Source organism: Podarcis vaucheri, assembly GCF_965113315.1.
Source record: "Podarcis vaucheri genome assembly, chromosome: Z".
NCBI lineage: Eukaryota > Metazoa > Chordata > Lepidosauria > Squamata > Lacertidae > Podarcis > Podarcis vaucheri.
The window spans coordinates 12,742,764-12,763,722 of NC_138758.1; the positions used below are offsets into that span (position 1 = coordinate 12,742,764).

The 20,959-nt window shown below is 46.8% G+C and overlaps 1 protein-coding gene across 1 annotated transcript in view; it reads left to right on the forward strand.

Moving 5' to 3' along the window:
- Positions 1-3,810, forward strand: part of GRIA3 (glutamate ionotropic receptor AMPA type subunit 3) — a 209,648-nt gene extending 205,838 nt beyond the window's left edge. Inside the window, exon 16 of the mRNA XM_082207235.1 lies at positions 988-3,810. The gene's annotated coding sequence lies outside the window, so the exon portion shown is untranslated. The remainder of the gene's footprint in view (positions 1-987) is intronic.
- Positions 3,811-20,959: the final 17,149 nt, after the last annotated feature.

Sequence of the window (20,959 nt, forward strand, 5' to 3'; positions counted from 1 at the left end):
TGTGTACCTGTATACACACTTAGAATCATAGAATTGTACAGTTGGAAGGGATCCTGAGGACCATGTAGTCCAACCCTGTGCAATGCAGTAATTTCAACTCGATCATGCACAACAGATGGCTATCCAACCTTTGCTTAAAAACCTCCAAGGAAGGAGAGTCCAGCCCAGGGGGTCTGTTCCACTATTGAGCAGTCCTTACTATCAAAGTTCTTCTTGATAATGAGTTGGAATTTCCCTATTTGTAGATTGAAGCCATTGGTTCGGCACCAAGGCTGCAGAACAGGAGAAAACAAGCTTGCTCCATCTCCCATGTAACAGCCTTTTAGATATTTGAAGATGGCTATCATCTCTCCTCTTTTCCAGGCTAAACATACCCAGCTCCTTCAAGCGCTCCTAGTAAGGCTTAATTTCCAGATCCTTGATCATCTTGTCTGCCCTCCTCTGCACACATTCCTGCTTGTCAACACCCTTCTTAAATTGTGGTGCCCAGAATTGGACACAGTATTCCAGGTGTGGTCTGACCAAGGCAGAATAGAGTGGTACTATTACTTCCATTCATCTGGACACTGTTCATCTGTTGCAGCCTAGAATAGCATTAGGTTTTTTTTTGCTGCTGCATCACACTGTTGACTCAAGTTAAGCCTGTTGGTAACTCGACTACCTTTACAGTTATTCACCTATAACATTCAGCAAGTGCACAGTCTGTGTCCCTGTGTGTTCAAGAGTTGAGCTGTACACATCAGCAAGTGTACATTCTTTCACTCAAACACTTGTTCATGTGTAGAGACAGCTTGCACCTGTGTTCAGTGTAATGTGTGAACAAGTCCTCTGTTTAGTTGGATTTTGTGGTGCTATGTATTTTTCAGTATAATGCTTGAGTAGCTAATGTTCAGATCATTTCTTCCCTCATCCCTGGTTTTCACCTATGCCTTCGTGATAACCTCCCTCTCATGGGACACAGCTGAGATAGTTGCATTCTCATTGCAGATCCCGCACTTATGATGGCATGCAAAGGAAGGAGCTACCAAGATCCCAGCAACTTCAGTGATCCTGACCACCTGAGCCAATTTTACTCCCTCCCAGATGTCGGGTCTGACACATTATTGACGATGGTGCAATGAACTCTTCATAGGAATTTTATTTTTTCCTTCAGTGCCTTACAGGAAATTCTTAAGACTCAAAAACAATGCAAACCATCAAAAAATAGTCTTGCTTTGCTTGAAAACAAAACAAAACAACAACAACTACTACTACTACAAGAAGAACACAGATTGATAAGAAGATGATATTCTCATACACGGAAAGAGAAAGGGAGAAAAGTATTCTTGTAAAAATAATTTTAACAAAAGTTCAACAGAAGCCATTCTTTGATACCACTGCACAGTATATATGGACGTTAATTCTTTTGAAAAGAGACAAAAGGTTTTCAAGTGCCCCCTTTTATCAAAATATTAAGCTGTTCTTAATATTATGCCTCAGAATACCACTGCTTATATTCTTAGGGCAGCCTGTTAACCTAACTCTGTGATTTCCTGTCACAATGTGTTGCTTTGTTCCTTCCTTTGTGATGGTAAGGATCCTCTTTTGCCATTTCTGCTCTAGATCCTGCCTCACATTTTAAGAAAATGCATATATCTGCTCCAACAAGTGAATGTAACATACAAACAAAACACAAAAAAATGATGAAAATATATGGAGGGGGGGAGGAGGTGTGTCAACCAATCGAAATAAAACATCATGGAGGCTCATGCATCAATTTGTCAAGGAAGGACCTGGTGTATCTTACAAAGAAAAGTTTTCAAGAAGGAAAACACAAGAGGACAGGCTAGAAATGCACCCATGTCCTCTATCATCTGCAAGTGCATTCTTATTTTTATTATTAAAACAAAAATAAATAGCATCACTAGTTTTGAGAAGAATTCATTCCATTCCATTTCCTGCCACATTTCACGTTTCTGTGCGATATATCTTTTGGATGTTTATTGCTGGCACTGTTGTCCCTTCTCCATTCAGCATTTAATATCAAATGATTATATGTGAGAGGACTGAAGAATGCAGTTGTCCCCCATAACGCAGTTTCAGAATCTCCACCTTTTCTTTTCTTTTTCCTTTTCCTTTTGTAATAGTTAGGATAATAATGATGATGATGATGATGATGATTTTTTTAAAAAGAAAAAAAACTAGCACTGTGCTCAGACGATGCTTTGTGGATCAGCCTCGCTTTGTAAAAAACTAAAATTAAAAACATAACACAGGATGGTACCTCAAAAGAGACCAGCTGGTCCAACTCGTAACAAAATGCTCTAGCATTACTATTGCTGGTAGTTATTATATTCTCAGCTGCTGCCAATCATAATTTCATGGCTACTTTTTTTCTTTCCTTTCTGAAAGATACTTAGGGTTCATCTTCAGTTTTCCTAACAGATATAACGCATTCCAGTATATACAGCTTAAGATACGGACTGCATTTATTGCCTTACAGCTTTTTCAGATGTAGGATGTGCTCCACCATAGAGTCTAGCAGAAGTCGACAACATTGGAAGAGCTCAGGGGCAGAGCGTGTGGCTGGAGTTAGAGAAGATACCAGGTCCAATTCCTGGAATCTCTAAATGTAAAAGACCTCAGGTAACAGGGTGAAGGAAGACCTCTTGAGTCTGGAATCTTGGGGAGGTTTTTGCTCCTTAGAGTAGACATCCTTACCAAGGTGGACCAATGGTCTGACTCATTATGAAGCAGCATCATATGTTAATTAGCTGCATCTTTAAACAGAAACAAAAAAACAAAAAAAACCATTGTCATTTACCAGATAGACAAAATACAAGTTAAAGGAGTCATCTACATACTAATTACCTCTAATTATGACAATATGTGCAACTGGTAGTTCAGCAAGGGTTTCATTTCACTGATAACATACTGGATATTAAGCAAAATTTTAAGAAATATTATGAATAATATATTTTTTCTTTAAAATCAAAAAAGGAAAAAATGTTTGAAAGAGGTCACTGAATATATTTGATAGCTCATTAGAACAAGGCATATAAAGGTCACTGATGATATATTTGATAGTTCATTAAATCAAGGGATATACTATAGGACTTGGGGGGGATACGTTTTCACAAATGTAACATAAAAAAAAATCATCAGAGAAAATTCTCCCATAGAATAAGCTGCTGCTCATGTTTTTACAGAGGTATTAAGCAAAAAGAAGCTGTACTTTTTCATGAAACTGTGATTCTCAATTTCTGAATGCTATAATGTTCCAGCAAAAGGAAATGCAAAGCTGTGCAAAATGTTGTATTTAAGTTTTAAAAAAGGAAAAAAATAGACATTTTCTTAGATGCTGTATAAAAAGAAATGTATGTTTGTCAAATGAAAATAATTTTTCAGAGTGGAGACTTCACACTAGTGAAGGGTTTGGTAAAAGGGTTGTTATTTTTAAAAACATGCATGTTTAAATAATTAAAAAATGTCAATTGCTTAAAAAAAATCCTGCTACTAACTTCAAGCTCTGGAAGTTCAGCAGTAGCCAGTTGAGAATTTTTTATTTTTATTTTTCCCCTTTTGTTTTTAAAAACAACAACAAATCTTTTTTAGGTTATTTCTTTATTCAGTTGTTAAAATTGCACTTCAGTGAACAGAAGAAGAAGAAAAAACCCTGCCAAGCGAAACTCATGGCTGTCAAAAGTGTAAAACTGCATGTGTGGGCATAAATTCCTAAGCCTCATTTGAATGAGGCATTGTACAAAGAGTTTTAATACATTTTGTAAATAAAATTGTAAAGAAAACAAAATTAAAAAAACTGATTCTGAACTTTTGCCTAAAGCAAACACTTGGCTCAGTGGCCTGTTTCATGGATATTCCTGGCAACTTACACCCAAGCAACTGCAATAGTTTCTACCATTCTTGTTGTTGTTGTTGTTGTTGTTGCTTAGTCATTTAGTCGTGTCCGACTCTTCGTGACCCTATGGACCAGAGCATGCCAGGCACTCCTGTCGTCCACTGCCTCCCGCAGTTTGGTCAAATCCACCATCCTTAAGAACCCTTAAAAAAGAAAGAAAGAACAAGGTTCTAGGCCTCATCTATACAGAAAAACCTGGGGGTGTACTTCGCATTTCCAAAATAAAACCATGTCAGCAATTGCTCACAGGTTCACTAAATACAGTTTTTATCAAAAGGAATTAGTTGTGTTGAAATGACAAAATAACCATCCATACAATCACCTGACAACTGTAGGCAACTATCAGGGCTCATCAGCAAAGATACCTACTCTCAGTCTCCTGTATTAGGTGGCTGGGTCTTTGAGCTACCATTTAAGAAATCCCCACAATTCTCCAGATTGATGCTTCATTAGGGGCATTATGGGAAATTTTACATGGCATCTTCTGGTTAGGGATGAGGGAGACATTAGAATTCAGCTCACATTTGAAGGTGCACTTACCTAATCTGCACCTTCTGAAACAAGACGCCAACCAAAACACAGCTGTCCTTTGAAATCTGCTTTTCTGTGAATTTAGCAATGCAGTTCTCCAACCAAGATGCAGGGGGAAGGTATGCTTATGGGCTGGGATGAGCTGGAATCAGACCTATAGGATCCCATACACTGTTGGTTTCAGATGGCTTCTATGGCGCCCCATCCTCAATGTATCTATCTCCTCACTGCAGCAGATCCAAAGGGGTTCTTGTCAGACAGACCGCTTCCGAGGTGAAGAACATCTACAGATGCCTGATCATGCTGACCTCCTGTCACCAGAGGCGAAGCAACCTGCTCCAGTACCTGGAGCGGCACTCATTCTAGGGGGCATGGTGCACATCCCAGGGGCATGTCACATGTCACGGGGGTGCCGCTGATGGGGGGCGGCATTTTGTCACACACACCCTTGGAATGGCACCCAGGGTGGCCCCCACATCAGAATGCCCCTGCCTGTCACCAGGCTTGGTCACATAAACTATCCCACTTAAAGAAACAGCTCGTTTCTACAACATATTTAACCAGCAGTATGGTCATTTCTACAAGGACTGTAGGGAAGTTTGCCTTGACCCATAGTCCTGCAAAGAGTCTTGCAGTGGGACCAATGGGTGGTGAGCAGAATTGGCAGCAGGTAAGATGTGATGTGGAAAACCCAACAGAGCAAGGGTTAAGGAGAACCTATGGTATACAGAGAGCCCACAGGTTGTACAAAATCCAGGGATCTGGCACACAGTGCTATTTTTCTAGAAAAAGGGGGGCCAGAACTCATGCTTGTTCAATGTTGCCCACATGAGAGATGCCGGAATTCAGTTCCCATAAATTTCACCGGGGGGGGGGGACCTGCTGGCACACAATGGGCTAAGCACAACTACAAGCAAGCACCCAGTGTGGGAAGCAGGGAGCTGGGCCTGCCAGCCAATAATATACAACAACAACAACAACAACAACAACAACAACAACAACAAGAAGAAGAAGAAGAAGAAGAAGAAGAAGAAGAAGAAGAAGAAGAAGAAGAAGAAGAAGAAGAAGCACCCATAAATTACATTATATGCAGAATCAAAGCACTTAACCATGCTAGATTTCCTTTCTTCTTCACCACTAACAATGGTCCTCCCTTTTGGCCAGCTGAACACCACAAAGTTGCTGCCCTTTTGAGAGACATAAAAAACCAGAGGTAGGAAACCTCAGGCCAAAGGCCACATTCTAGCTGGCCTTATAAACTCTAGGCCACACCCCTTGTCCCCAGGCCATGCCCTCCACTGGCCTTGCTTCACATGCTCCTTGAGCATTTTGGGCTGGATGGGATGTGTGTGCCATGACTTTTGCTTGCCTTGGTGGAAACTAGAAAGGGGCAGTAGTGAGCTTTGGACCCTACTGAACGAAAAGAATGTTTGCATTTGTTGCAGTGCCCGCATTTGCCCCTGGCCCCACCTGCCATTGTGATATGGCCCCCAGAAGGCTGGCCAGAAGGAATGCAGCCCTTGGGGTGGGGAACAAAAGGGTTCCTCAACATTCCTGCTGGAAAGCCTTTAGAGGCAGAAACAGATAAAATTCCCTCCGAAGTGCAAAAAGACAAAAGGATTTTGTGGAGGGAACCTGGTGGGCTTACACACCAGAGGGCTTTGTTTCCTCTAGTTTATACAGGCCTCTGGTTTCTGAACTGGTTTCTGTAGAACCCTGCATTTCCTTAGCAGCTTCTCCTCTTCAGGAGAAGATAAGTAAGGACAAGTGCACTTCTTTAAAGGTCCCTTGCTCATCTCTTGCTCATCTGACTCCTATATCCTGTATGCCCACAACCAGTGTGGACTGGTTCATTAATTCAAATGGGGCACTGCCCCACCAACCTCTGCACTCAGCCAGTCTCACCACCTGCCTACCTCTCTGCTTACAACCAGTACTGTTGGCAGCTTCCTCCTTGGTGTTGTGGTTGTAGAACTCAGAAGGGAAGAGGATGGGACCAAAACCAAGATCAGTTGGCTTAGCTTGCCATTGGCTCTGACTCCATCTACTGTTGCGCTCCTTGCCTTCTGCTTTACCAGACCTTATGGGCACCATTCATCCCTGTCAACAATGTGCAATGGCAGGTAGGCACTTAGGAACACAGATAGGTGTGCTTTAGAACACAAACCACCATTCAGATCATGTGGTGACAGTAAGACAGTAAGAAGCCTGGTCAGAACCCACATTAAGGCCCGTCCTCTATGGACACTGCAGGGTTTTTGCAACATTTTGCCACCTGAGGCAGACCCCAAAACAGCACGTCCTCTCCCTGCCAGGGAAGAAGGGATGAATGAAGATCTGCATTGGGAACAACAGGGGAATAAAGGACTGACTTCAGGATCTGCTGCCCCTGGGTATCCTGCTGCCTGAGGTAGACACCTCACCTTACCTCATGGCCCTGCATGTGTTCCAACTGATCCTCTTTAGAAGACACCAACAGTTCCTGTTTTCTAGCCCCTGTAAATCACCGTTTCTTGCTTATCCAAACATTTGTCTTGTCGGGATGCCCCGGTGAAATGGTCAGTGTGAGTTTGCTGGCACTCTCATTCTTTTTCCCCAAGGATTGGGAATCCTGTGGCCCTCTAGATGTTGTTTGACTCCAGCTTCCATCAGACCCAGCCTAAATAGGCATTGGTCAGGGGTGATGGGAGGTGGAGTCATAACAACAACTAGAGGGCCACAGATGCCCCAACTCGTATAAAACCGCTTCTCTAGAGTTTCTAGAGAGTGTCTTTATCCCCTGTTGCAAACATAGGAGGCTGCCATCCACTGAGTCAGACCATTGGGCCATCTTGCCCAGTATTGTCCACACTGACTGGCAGCAGCTCTCCATGGTTTCAGGCAGGTTATCTTTCCTTGCCCCATCTTGACCTGCTGCGGAAGGATTTTGGGACCTTCTATTAAGAAAAGTTGGCCCCTCTCAAACATGAGGCCTCAACACTAAGGTACCTTGCTGTGACCAGCAGACCACTTCACATGTACACAGCAACTACCAGGTTATATCTGAACTGCTGGTCATTTATTTTGGGATAATTATTCTTTCCTTACTATATCAAGAATGAAGAGCCTTCATGTTTTTAAATCTGTGGAAGACTAGCTTTTGCAGAGTACATAAGCACAGCAGGCAGAGCGAGGCAGGACCACTCTAGGGAAGTCCGAGCGCAGCAACAGAGCACACACTTTGTGTGCATAAGGTTCCAGTTTGAATCTCCAGCATATCCAGAAGGGGGGAAAAGATCAGAGGTAGCAGTTGATCTGCCTAAGAAGCTGGAGAAGGTTACAGCTCAGTGGTCAGATTATGGATGCACATGGGTTGATGTTAAAAAAAAGTATTATATGAAAACACCCTAGTTTTCATCTCTGAAAATCCAAGTGGTTCTCCCGGGAGATACACAGAGACTCTTTGGGTGGACAGGTTGACATACAAAGTTCCTTAAGGTCGTGGTCGTAGGGAGAAGTTGTGGAAATGAGTGTGGAAGAGCACGCCTGTTTCTTGTTTTGTTTTGGTTTTTGCTTCTTCTTTTTGCTTTTTAGCTTTTTTTCTTTTTCTCTTTTTTAATTAACAAAAGCATTTCCTTTCATTAAGCACAAAGAGAGGAAGAAATACAAGGGAGAGAGCCACTCCAGCTCCTGAGCTGATCTAGAATGGAAGAATGGAATGGCTCTTAGGCCATCATCCCCAACATCCCATGTAGGGCTGGGAAAGATTTCCCATCTGAAATCCTGGAGATTCTGCTGCCATTCAGTTTAAATAACACTGAGCTAGATGTCCATAGGCAGTTTCCTATGCACATCTAAAATTATCCTAGCTTTGGGGATGGGATGGTGGACAGCAAAGATACCTGACCCTTCAGATTCAATCCTTCTATGGACACTGGAGAGCCAACATCAGATGGACCACAACATCACAAAAGTTTCTGCAGCAGTGGAGAATGAGGGACCCAGTATCAGCCTTGCTGAGGTTGGAGCTCTCTGTCTGGAAAAAAAAACACCAAATCCAATGTAGCCTATAGCCCGGGGTGGGGAATCTTCTTGACCGGGTGGGCTATATCCCTCCCCAACCACCTTTGACAGGTGTGCAGGACCACGTACTGCTCAATCACCTGATGACTCACTAATGAGGATTGAGCTCTCTGCTTATCAGGTGATGAGCAGAGAATTTAATTCTGCTCTCTCCAGGGATCTGAGCTGGATTTAACCTGTTGATAAGCAGGTGATCAAATCATGCTGCTTCGATTGTGCACACCCAAATTCGCTGTCGGGAATAGGCGGGTGCAACCGATGCAGAAGCCCACCCCATGCCCATCAGCTAATCTCACCTGCCCATTAGAGTGATGTTAGCTGATTGAGAGGTGGGCAAGTTTGGGGGGAAAGGGCCTTGTGGGTCAAATTAGACCCCTGGCAGGCCAAGGTTGGCCCCTGAGCCAGAGGTGCCCTGCCACTGCTGCAGGCCATCAGACAGCCTCCCAGGGACCAAAGAATTGCAGCCTTAAAGTAGAGTGTTTGATAAGCCCTGTCATAAGAGAAGACAAATCCTAGATGCAAAGTTATTTCTGAAATTTGTCACCTAGCTACATTCAGCTCAACGCAGCGAGATGAATCTATTTATGTACTGAACCTCCCACACAATATGCACACACAGAGATGCATGTTAAGTGACAATATTATATTCCTTGTTAGCAACTTCATTTCATGCTCAAAATTTAATCAGACCCAGGCAGGTGTGTTGTTGTTTCCTCCCACCACCCGCACCACCATACCACCATCCTTCAAAGCAAAACATGCTTGCTTTCCTTTATTTCCAGGCTTGGTGCGAAATATGGTGGAAACTGGCAAGCAGAACCAACCGCATGCTGGTGATTGATATTCTAACCAACGAAGCACATGTCAAAATTACCAGCATGGCACTGAGAACCGGGCTGTTAATTTGTTGGACGTTTCTCACTGTGAGAGTTATAGAAGTGTGAAAGAAACTGTAATGACAGACTAATAATTAAAGCCCTCGCTGTGCAAGCAGCCCTTTGCACAGCTATTCCAGCTGCAAGCTGCTGTGTGCTACAAGAAGCTAGGAAATTGGCGCATTTAAATTGAGCTGCACCAAAGAGGTGTGGGAGCATGGATGCCTCAGGTTGCGCTCATTGCACTTGGGGGTGCTTTCCTAGAGAACTGAGGCTCTAGCATATTAGAAAGAATCAGCAAACATTATTACTTAAAGCAGCATACAGTATCTGCACTATAAACTTACAGTGCATTCAGGCATGGGATATTATTGTGTATTAATACGATGCTAGTACCATTTTCTAACGTTGCTTTTGCCCTTCCTGTTGTATTATGGAACTGTATTCTTTCTCTGTCATCTCCCACCCCACACCATGCTACATAGCCCCATGCAAGAGAGGACATAAGTACTACTGCACAGAGTACAGTTCTCTGTTTGAAAGACTGTCAGCCGAGAGCTGTCCGTTCAAAGAAGTCGTCTTGCAGAAGGGCTGTCCAAGTCATGTTCAGAGTTAAACAAGCGTATGAAAAGAGATCAGGGACTTGAAGCTGTCCATCAATGGTCAGCACCTGGGCAGTGAATTCAGCAGGAATTCAACAGGTCAGCCGGTCTTGATCTTCCTCACTATGTATTTCTGTTTCAATTGCTGTGATTATTCCTAAATGTGCACCTTCTAATTAGTATGTGAAAGATGGATGCAAATCAGTGCCCACCCCCTTGGCAGTGCATATTGGGACACTCTGTCTTCTCCCCCCCCAGCAAAAAAACAAATAAACAACAATATTGGATTTAACATTTCCTCCACTCCCTCTCTCATTTTGACTGCCCTTTCAATCAAGACTAGCAACTTTCTTTAAGAAAGCCAAAAAGGTTCACAGAAGCACAAGCTCAAACGATCTTGGAAAATATCTTGGAATCTGCTACTTTGAAAATAAATCAAATGGGATCATAGCTCTCTGGTGTGCAAATTGTCTCTTTCATAACAAAGTGTGATAAGCTTAACTGCTAGAAATAAGCAGGAATGAAAGGCAACAGAATAATAGTCGTTTCTGGGCGTTGTAATGAAATTGCAACATTCCTCAGTGAATCTTGCTTTAAAATCTATGCTCTTTTGCAATCTGTAGAACACAAACAAGTATTGGAAGTAAGCTATTAAGCTTAAAATCTTTTGTTACCGTAGAGGATTTCTTATTCATTGGTGTTATCAAAATACCAAATAAGGTTGTTTCATATTACAATACTGTATAAAGTGTGTGTGTGTGTGAGTAGTAGTAGTAGTAGTAGTAGTAGTAGTAGCGGGGCTTTAAGAAAACACCACAGAGATAGCGCACTGATGTTCGGGAGTTTTATTTAGTTATTCATTAAAAGACAATTCCAACCAATGTTGTAAGATCTCTAAGGGTTATACAAAAGCAGGGGCGTATGAAGTGAGGGGCAGAGGGGGTGGGCCACCCCGGTAGCCACTCTGGGAGTGACAAGATGGCCTCTGCCTCCCCCCAGCTGAAGAGTGGCCGAGGGCGCACGCGGTCAGTATGGGCGGCGTCCATACGGGCTGCCACGCGTGTGCACTCGATACAGGATGCCGCACATGCACACTCCACACAGGATGCCGCACATGCGCAGTCCGTACGGGATGCCGCACATGCACACTCCGTACGGGATTCCGCACATGCGCACTCCATACGGGATGCCGCACATGCACACTCCATACGGGATGCCGCACATGTGCAGTCTGTATGGGATGCAACACATGCACACTCCATACGGAATGCCGCACATGCACACTCCATACGGGATGCCGCACATGCACACTCCATACGGGATGCCGCACATGCGCAGTCCGTACGGGATGCCGCACATGCACACTCCACATGGGATACCGCACATGCGCAGTCTGCACACTCCATACGGGATGCCGCACATGCGCAGTCCGTACGGGATGCAGTACATGCACACTCCATACAGGATGCCGCACATGCACACTCCACATGGGATACCACACATGCGCAGTCTGCACACTCCGTACGGGATTCCGCACATGCGCACTCCATACGGGATGCCGCACATGCACACTCCATACGGGATGCCGCACATGTGCAGTCTGTATGGGATGCAACACATGCACACTCCATACGGAATGCCGCACATGCACACTCCATACGGGATGCCGCACATGCGCAGTCCGTACGGGATGCCGCACATGCACACTCCACATGGGATACCGCACATGCGCAGTCTGCACACTCCATACGGGATGCCGCACATGCGCAGTCCGTACGGGATGCAGTACATGCACACTCCATACAGGATGCCGCACATGCACACTACACATGGGATACCGCACATGCGCAGTCTGCACACTCCATACGGGATGCCGCACATGCACACTCCATATGAGATGCCACACATGCGCAGGCCGTACGGGATGCCGCACATGCACACTCCATATGAGATGCCACACATGCACACTCCATATGGGATGTCGCACATGCGCAGTCCATACAGGATGCAGCCCATGCTCACTCCACATGGGATAAGGCACAAGCGCAGTGCACACACCATACGAGATGCTGCACATGTGCAGTCCGTACGGGATGCAGTACATGCACACTCCATACGGGATGCCGCACATGCACACTCCATACGGGATGTCACACATGTGCAGTACATACGGGATGCCGCACATGCACACTCCACATGGGATAAGGCACATGTGCAGTGCACACTCCATACGGGATGCCGCACATGTGCAGTCTGTACGGGATGCCGTACATGCACACTCCATATGGGATGCCGCACATGCACACTCCATACGGGATGTCGCACATGTGCAGACCATACTGGATGCCGCACATGCACACTCCACATGGGATAAGGCACATGCGCAGTCTGCACACACCATACGGGATGCTGCACATGTGCAGTCCGTACGGGATGCAGTACATGCACATTCCATACAGGATGCCGCACATGCACACTCCATACGGGATGTCGCACATGTGCAATCCATACGGGATGCCGTACATGCACACTCCATACGGGATGCCGCACATGCACACTCCACATGGGATGCCGCACATGCACACTCCACATGGGATAAGGCACATGCGCAGTCTGCACACACCATACGGGATGCTGCACATGTGCAGTCCGTACGGGATGCAGTACATGCACACTCCATACAGGATGCCGCACATGCACACTCCATACGGGATGCCGCACATGTGCAGTCCGTATGGGATGCAGTACATGCACACTCCATACGGAATGCCGCACATGCACACTCCATACGGGATGCCGCACATGCACACTCCACATGGGATAAGGCACATGCTCAGTCTGCACACTCCATACGGAATGCTGCACATGCGCAGTCCGTACGGGATGCAGTACATGCACACTCCATACGGGATGCCGCACATGCACACTCCACATGGGATAAGGCACATGCGCAGTGCACACTCCATACGGGATGCCACACATGCACACTCCATACGGGATGCCGCACATGCACAGTCCATATGAGATGCCGCACATGCGCAGTCCGTACGGGATGCTGCACATGCACAGTCCATACGGGATGCAGTACATGCACACTCCATACAGGATGCCGCACATGTACACTCCATATGAGATGCCGCACATGTGCAGTCCGTACGGGATGTCGTACATGCACACTCCATACAGGATGCCGCATGTGCACAGTCCATTTGAGATGCCGCACATGCACACTCCATACAGGATGCCGCACATGCGCAGTCCGTACGGGATGCAGTACATGCACACTCCATACGGGATGCCGCACATGCACACTCCATATGGGATGCCGCACATGCACACTCCACATGGGATAAGGCACATGCGCAGTGCACACTCCATACGGGATGCCTCACATGTGCAGTCTGTACGGGATGCCGTACATGCACACTCCATATGGGATGCCGCACATGCACACTCCATACGGGATGTCGCACATGTGCAGACCATACTGGATGCCGCACATGCACACTCCACATGGGATAAGGCACATGCGCAGTCTGCACACACCATACGGGATGCTGCACATGTGCAGTCCGTACGGGATGCAGTACATGCACACTCCATACAGGATGCCGCACATGCACACTCCATACGGGATGTCGCACATGTGCAGTCCATACGGGATGCCGTACATGCACACTCCATACGGGATGCCGCACATGCACACTCCACATGGGATAACGCACATGCACACTCCACATGGGATAACGCACATGCGCAGTCTGCACACTCCATACGGGATGCCGCACAGGCGCAGTCCGTATGGGATGCAGTACATGCACACTCCATACGGGATGCCGCACATGCACACTCCATACGGGATGTCGCACATGCACACTCCACATGGGATAAGGCACATGCTCAGTCTGCACACTCCATACGGGATGCTGCACATGCGCAGTCCGTACGGGATGCAGCACATGCACACTCCATACGGGATGCCATACATGCGCAGTTCGTACAGGATGCCGCACATGCGCAGTCCATACAGTCGTCGTGCAAGCGGCAGCCCTTATGGATGCCTGAATGGATGGCGCGCACGAGCGGCAGTCCATATGGATCTCGCGCGTGTGCCACCGGGCGGTTCGCCCCACCCCTCGGCATCTCGCCTCTGGTGCCAGAGAGGGTTCCTCCACCACTGTACAAAAGCACAACATAAAAACAACAAAGCAGTACCATAAAATGGAGGTACAACATAATAAGGAGTGAAAGAATATGACAAAAACCAATAAAAGATGCTAGGACTGAACGTTGGAGAGATAAAACGATAGAACTTTAAAATGTTAGAGTATGGTGAGGGAAGGAGGGAGGGAGGGAGGTATGGACTATAACAGGCATTTGAAACTGTAGAATGAAAACCCAGAAAGGTGAAAGGTAAGAAGAGTCATTCTGAATCAGCCCAAGTACCTGATCACTACAGCATTCTGTCTCCCACAGTGACCAACCAGATGATTCTATGAAGGCCACAAACCATCCTGAGAGAATCCGCATGTTTTAATGGACACAGTTATGGATTCTTCAATGTGCAGGGAACACACTGATGGTACTTGAGCACATTAAGTTATTGAAGGTGAAAACCACAAGAAGGGTCTCATCCTTGCATGCAACATAACTCATTCAGGATGGGCCAAGAAATTTTGTTGTCCATATCTTGGAAGGAAACCATTAAGCTAAGGAAACTTGGGCAAAGCAGTGACTCCTATTCTATGCCCTGAATTCAACTGGACTAGTAGCTGAATGTTTCAGCGTTTGCTCCAGCAGACTTGAGGACATTGGGCTACTTTACAACAAGTGTGGAGAATCCCAGGCTCAAAGGCCAAAAGCAGCCCTCCAAGCATTTATATGTGACCCTCAAGACTCTACCCAAACCCCCCACAAGCACCTTGGGAATATAGAAGGAAGTACAGTATCAGGAAGACAAGGGACTCGGGTGGCGCTTGTGGTGGCATCACAATTCTGGAATGTGATCCCAAGGAAGGTCTACTAGCTTTCTAAAAAGATCGTTTCAAAAAATGTATTAGGAATGCATGATAGTTGATTCTACAATTATACCATATAACAGCCTACTGAGGCAGCTGCCTGGTTTATTTTGTTTATTTATTTGCAAGTTACAGCTCTTTTTTATTGTCACCGTGTTCCTTTAGATATTGGTTTGATGCCATGGCTATTTTGTCTATTGGTTAGCTGCTTTGATTGATTCTTAACAGGAAAATGGAATAGTCGCGGCACCTGGCTTCAGTATCAAAGGCAAAAGTCGGGTGATCGGCCCCACCCAGTCAGTTCATTCGTTGCGGTTTAGCTCCCACTGCCTCGGCCATTATTAATTACCGTAGCAGCTATTCCACCTGTCTGCATCAGAGAGGGAGGTGGGAAGAAAGCTGCTGAACAGGGTCTGGTGAAAGACACGCCCACCCACACCCACCCCTTCTTGAACTGTTTCAATTAACATCCGTCGTTATGAGAATTGCTTTTGTAGTTTTCCTAATTGGCGTGTGAGTGTTCTCCATCCCTTCTTCTCTTGAAAGATTGAAAGCCTTCCAGAATTATTACCGTATAGGCTGAATATAAGCCTCACTTTCTCCCCAAATTCCGGCCGTGAAAAGTTAAAGTGTGGCTTATATTCGCGACCTTACAGTATGCAGCCAGGAGCGCGGCAAAGCAGTGCCCACCCCGCGAGCAGTTTCCCCGTCCTCTCCCCCAAGGCCGGGAAGGGAGGGAAGGAGGGAGGAGAAAGGCCAGGGGCAACACAGCACGCCCCCGCCCCCCATTATGCAGCCAGAAGCTGTGAGGAATAGAGTGGCTTAATTTCGGGGGGGGGGGTCTTTCCCCCCATCAATTTTAAAGGTGCTGTTTATATTCAGCTGTGGCTTGTATTCGAGCCACTACGGTATTATTATTTACTAAATATGTATACCTCCCTATACCTGCAGGTCTCAAGGCGGTTGACAGAAGAGGGCTTTCTGTTTTTGTTTTTAACCTCCAGTACATTTTAGGTGCTTTACAAATGATAAATAAAATAATGAGTTGGAACCAAGCAAGCAAGCAAGCAAGAACTATGCTATTACAAGTCAATGCAATATTATAGATACACAGGTTTAAGGAAATCACAGACTTTCAGAATAAAATAAAGGAGCAAAGAAAGCACTAGGTTAAAATCTGGGAGCAAGTTCCCTTAGTTGCAATCTACTCCGTATCAGTCCTTCAAATTTAGAAGCGTTTTAATTTACTAAACTTTGTGGAAGATGTATTAATTTGGAGCAACACTGACGTTTAGTGGCCAGTTAAGGCTGGTACAAAATACTGGCATTGGAACTGAATGACCAACCAAATAGCAATTCATGATCTGTACAGGTTCTGGCTTGGATGTATAAAGGAAACAACAACAACAAAACACATACAAACCAGTTCTTGCAAATACATCACATGTGCAAAGGAGTCTGAAACCCAGATAGAAAGGAACAGAGGAAGATGAATTATACAGAGTCAGAGCAGAGGTGGATTTAGGAGAGTGTGAGTGGTTCACCCACACTGAGCACAGAGCTGAAAGGGCACCACAGGGGGTGCCACAACTCAGAATGCAAAGGCAAGAGGGGGGGGGCACCAATTTTTGGCATTGCACAGGGCATCTCTGAAATTTGAAAGCCCGAAGTCTGCAACTGTTGACACTGACTGGCAGCTGCTCTTCAGAGTTTCAGGCAGGTGTCTCTCTCCCAGCACTACCTGAAGAGTCTGAGGATTGAACCTGGCACCTTCTACATGCAGTGCAGATGCTCTGGCACTGAGCTACACCTCTTATCCTAAAAAGATTCAGGGCTGGTTTGAATAGGTTTAATGGGACCTATTTAATGGGCTCACATTTTCTCACAAGTCAAACCTGCCAGGTTTTGTAGCTGAAAAGACATCCCCTCAGAGCTAATGCTTTCAAGGTTGCACACCCTCCAACATTTCTCTGGTGAAAATAGGGACATCCCATTCCATAATGTTAATTCTACTATTTATACCCCACACATCTTACTGGGTTGCCCGAGCCACACCAGGCAGCTTCCAATATATTTAAAAACAGAATAAAACATTAAGCATGTTTTTAAAAAACTTCCCTGCACAGGATTGCCTTCAGATGGCTCGGGAGTCAGGTAACTCCATATCCTCCAACATTTCTTTGATGAAAATCAGGACACCCTAAGGAAAAGTGGGACATTCTGGGATCAATTCAGAAACTGGGACTGCTTCTCTAAATCAGGGACGTCCCTGGAAAATAGGGACACTTGGAGGGTCTGAGGTTGCCAAGAAAACCATCAAAAGCTTGAGAAGGTTATGTCAACACCAGCTAGGCAGCAGCCAGCAGTGGCACCATAATAAGGTATTACCTGCTCATTGTAGGGCCTGAGATGCTTGGTGCTGGACGAGGTGCTATTTTAAGCATTTTTAAACAGTTTTCAAGCTGTTTAGGGCTTTGGGTTGTTGAATACCACCCCAATCTCCAAGTGGTGTGAGATTCCAGAGGTTCCAGGCAGCGGCGTAGCGTGAGTTGTCAGCACCCGGGGCAAGGCAAGTAATTTGCGCCCCCCTAACCCCTAACCTGCCGATCTGAGGCGAGTTGCCCCTGGCGCTGCCGCCCAAACCACGGCGCTTGCCCGGAGGAGGAGGGGGGCAGAGAGGCAAGGAAAATGCAACATGGCCCAGCAGCTGCAGCAGCAGCAGCGGAGGCCGGGCTGTGAGGAGGGGCTGCCTGGCGCGTCCTCCACGGCGAGCACTGAGAGCCGCTGCCTGCCGGGCGCCTTCAGCCCGGACGCGCGCACAGCTCGTCGGTTCCGCGAGACATGGGGCTCTGCTACAGCCTGCGCCGGAGGCTCTTCAGCGACTCCGGAGGCAGCGAGCGCGCCCCCCCCAGATGTTGCGCCCGGTGCGGCCGGCCCCCCTGGCACCCCCCACGCTACGCCACTGGTTCCAGGCAGTCGCCCAGGGTTTGGTTTCCTTGGAATGAGGGGCAGTGGAGACTGTAGTGTTTTCATGATATATGGCTTAATTATACATACAGTCATGCCTCGGGTTGAAGTTGCTTCAGGTTGAGCGCTTTTGGGTTGCGCTCCGTGGCAACCCAGAGTAACAGAACACATTACTTCCAGGTTTTGCTGCTCATGCATGCGCAGACGTTCAAAATGACATCACGCGCATGTGCGGAACCGGCAAATCGCAACCCGTGCATGCACATGCGCAGGTTGCATTCGCTTATGAATGCGAACGGGGCTCCGGAATGGATCCTGTTCGTATCCAGAGGTACCACTGTATATACAAACTGAGCCTATGGTGGAGGGGTTCACAGCATTAACACCCCAAGAGCGTTTTGCTTCTCCCAAAGCCGCAGCCTTGGATTCCAACAGAAATCAGGCATGATTCTGTCTCCCAGCTGCCCAGCTTGCTGTCCACAAACTTCTCATCACTCAGCTCTGCCTTCAATGGTCTAAACTGAGACCACCCTTTAGATCCATCTCAGCCAAAAGAAGGGAACTCGCTTTGAAACTTACTTATGGATGGTACCTAACACCCCCTTCTCTCCCCTCTTATCTCCCCGCCCCCCGTCACACTATCTATAGCAGTAGTGTCTCAAATTGACCTGTAAAATGCATTCTATGAACTGAAATTGGAGCTGCTATATGTACTTTTTATAACCCTAAAATCTTCCAATAAAACAATTTAAAATAAAATAAAATCTGCCTTTGTCTCTCTAACTACCTGCCCTAGGCACCACAGCCAAGGAGGGCACACGTCTGATAGTTGATCCTTTATTGAAAGCACTGACAGCAACTCCCATGGTGCTCTGGGTACACATGCATCCATACTTCTATCCCCTAGGCAGCTGGCCCCAGGTCTGTGCCTTGCAGAGCAGTTGCAGCAGCCGCAATGGGACCACAGCCTGCCCTCCAGCTTATGTACCCTCATCTGATAGGGCGTGCACATGCAACATGAGACTTCTCCTACACAGAAGCCATCCCTCTTCAAGTTCCTCCTGGTTCTAGGAGACAGCAGGGCTAGGGATGGCATGGCAGGGAGTTGACTGGCCAGTCCTTCACCTGAACAGTCTCTTCTACCTCTGACACATCCTCTGCACCTCCCTCCATCTCAGACTGATTAGATCCTTCCTCATCCCCCCACCTTGGCTCTGGCCTTGCAAACAGCACCAAACCCCAGAAATCACTGGCCCCTTCTCCTGGGTCAATCCCCTGGCCCCCTACTTCCACCCCACACTTCAGAGCCCTGCCAGTCCCTGACAATGGGGACCCACCCATCTATCGTCTGACACAGAGCCATTTCCTTTGTTACCTTGAATAATCCATGCTTAGTAATTATGATAATAATAATACTTTAATATTTTTATTATTTATACCCCACCCATCTGGCTGGGTTTCCTCAGCCACTCTGGGTGGCTCCCAACAGAACACTAAAAACAATAAAACTTCAAACATTAAAAACTTCCTAGCTGCCCTGGACACAGAATTGACCTGCACCTCCATGGACAGCTGCGCACCTGGTCTTTCAGGGGCACAGTTGCCCCATTCAGGACCAGGGAGTCCCCCACATCTAGTCGCCACCTGTCCCCCCAAAAACAGTACTTCTGTCTTGTCAGGATTCAACCTCAAGGCCATTACCTCACCAGGAAGCTTGCCTGCCTATTCCAGGAATTTGAATCCTTGCTTAGATTTTAGCACTTTCTGGATCCAAGAATTAGAAGGTTCTTAACATGCAGCCTAATGCGTGTGCGTGCGCATACCCCCCCCCCCCAATAAAAGCCTCACAACAGTATGCTAGTACTAACACACTGAACTGGGCCTGATAACTAACTGGCAGCCAGGGCAGTACTTTCAGGTCTGGTGGTGGTTAAAGGGACCCCTGACCATTAGGTCCAGTCGCGGACGACTCTGGGGTTGCGGCGCTCATCTCGCTTTATTGGCCGAGGGAGCCGGCGTACAGCTTCCAGGTCATGTGGCCAGCATGACTAAGCCGCTTCTGGCGAACCAGAGCAGCACACGGAAACGCCGTTTACCTTTCCGCCGGAGCGGTACCTATTTATCTACTTGCACTTTGATGTGCTTTCGAACTGCTAGGTTGGCAGGAGCAGGGACTGAGCAACGGAAACTCACCCCATCATGGGGATTCAAACCACCGACTTTCTGATCAGCAACCCCTAGGCTCTGTGGTTTAGACCACAGCACCACCTGCGTCCCAGGTGGTGCTGGTACAAGGTCCCAAAGGGCTGCCTCATTTAGCAGCCTAGAAGAAGCAACCTACACTAGTGACAGTCTCCTGATGGTCTTCAAGGGCAGCCTCACATACCGCACATTACAGTAGTCCAGGCAAGAGGTCACCAGAGTATGAACTAATTTGGCCAGTCTTTGGAAAATCTTTGACTGTTTTGATTGGGAAGAGAAGCTAACTTTCAAGGATGATATATGTCATTTGTGAGGCCAGCTCAATAAGGCAGAGTGAGGCAGCCATGGGGCAGGGATGGAGGAAGGATATGTGTGCTACTTGCTCCCTAAGCTAGCCTACCCCCTGATTGCCAGTGTTGAAGTCAGGCTCAGTTGTCATCCTGGTCAGCTTTAATACAAGGCCTGAGGAGGCTGATTGAGGGCTAAAGTGATATTTAGTGCCATTTGGAATGCCACAACCGCCATCTATTAATGTAGGAATTTGAGGAGATGCAGAAGAAGTCAAGAGTGATACCTCGCTCCCCCACCCTGTTAAGATTTGGCATTGACTAGAACTTAAGGTAAAGGTAAAGGGACCAGTGGTGGGCAGGACATAAAGCAAAAGTGGGTAAAGCAATTAAAGTAGGCTAGTTACCTCTCTAAGTAAAGATAAAGGGACCCCAGCCGTGGCCGACTCTGGGGTTGCAGCGCTCATCTCGCTTTATTGGCCGAGGGAGTCGGCGTACAGCTTCCGGGTCATGTGGC